The 1,310-nt window shown below is 58.8% G+C and overlaps 1 protein-coding gene across 1 annotated transcript in view; it reads left to right on the top strand.

Annotated features, from left to right (window-relative positions):
* Positions 1-1,310, top strand: part of GRTP1 (growth hormone regulated TBC protein 1) — a 39,318-nt gene that overhangs the window by 19,176 nt on the left and 18,832 nt on the right. The gene's annotated exons all lie outside the window — the stretch shown is intronic.

Here is a 1,310-nt window from a genome sequence, read left to right as displayed (position 1 = left end):
TATGGGGGGAGAGGTTTTCGCTATAGGGCGCGTGCACTCACCAGAAAGAAAGAGAGAGACAGAGAGATAGAAAGCGAGAAATCACCCCCCGGGGGGATGGTCATGCCGCAATCCCTTCTCCTCCATTCTCCTCTTGGGATCCTGGGCACACACGCACACGCGCCCGGCGTGAGTTTAAGCCATCCGGTCCGGGACTCGAACCGCCATCAGCTACACGGGAGTCCAGCGACATAGCCATTACGCTAACTGCTGGTCCTGAAGCCCAGTTTCTTTCTTTTTTTTTTTTTTGGGGAGGTTTTCACTGTAGGGCACGTGCGCTCGCCAGACAGACAGAGACATAGAGACAGAAAGCAAGAAATCACCCCCCAGGGGGGATGGTCACACCGCAATCCCTTCTCCTCCATTCTCCTCTCGGGATCTTGGGCACGCACGCACACGCGCCCGGCGTGAGATTTAAGCTACCGGGTCCGAGTCACGAACCGCGGTCGACTACGTGGGAGTCCAGCGACATAGCCATTACGCTAACTGCTGGTTCCCAAGCCCAGTTTCTTTTAAAAACAATGGTATTTGTATTGCGCTCTGAGAAAGCTATGTAAAATCTGGCTTCCGACATGAATAGCTTTGAGGGGGAAGTCATCGAGGGCACAGGGCAGCCTGCCCTGCTCTTGGGACTTGGAGTCAGTCTGTCCAGCTGTCCCATCTGTCCTGGAAGCCACGTGGTGTTGACTGATCAAGGCCGTGAGGACTGTGGCCCTTTCCTGTGTCGTCAGTGAGAACATTCCTACGAGGCGAAGCAGCTCTCCACGACCTGGAAGACTGATGGACACGGGCTCTCGATTTCTGCACTTTGCGGGTACTGAGCGCCCCATGTGGCTGCTCTGCTGGCCCCAGAACGGCACTCAGCCAGTCTGCAGCCCCTCAGCGCCCATCGGCATCACCCACGGGCTGTGTGGAAGGTTTTCGGTGGTTTGGTCTTGAGTGTTGGGGCGTGGCCCAGTGGCGCTCAGGGGCTGGGGCCAGCCCTCCCTCCTGTGGCTTCTCTGCCGGCCGCTGCCTGGCCTGGCCCATGCTACCATGTGGCTCAGCTCAGTTCTGCTCTTGGCCACAGGCTGTGTCCTCCTGGGTCCAAGCTTTCCCCCATTGTCCAGCAGAAGCTGGAGGCAGGTGGCATGGAGGTGGTTTGAGGGAGCATAGGGCCAAAGCCCAGGGCTGGCCGTCCCCTGGTGACTGGGTGGCAGTTGTGCCTGAGCCGGTGGCCTGCCTGGCCTGAGCTGCACCAGGCAGAGTGGGGTGTCAAGCCTGGTTCAGCA

The sequence above is a fragment of the Tupaia chinensis genome, unplaced genomic scaffold (genome assembly GCF_000334495.1).
Source record: "Tupaia chinensis unplaced genomic scaffold, TupChi_1.0 Scaffold000644_1, whole genome shotgun sequence".
Classification (NCBI taxonomy): Eukaryota; Metazoa; Chordata; class Mammalia; order Scandentia; family Tupaiidae; genus Tupaia; species Tupaia belangeri.
The sequence above is the reverse complement of the archived record's forward strand: the minus strand, read 5'-3'. Positions and strand labels throughout refer to the sequence as shown.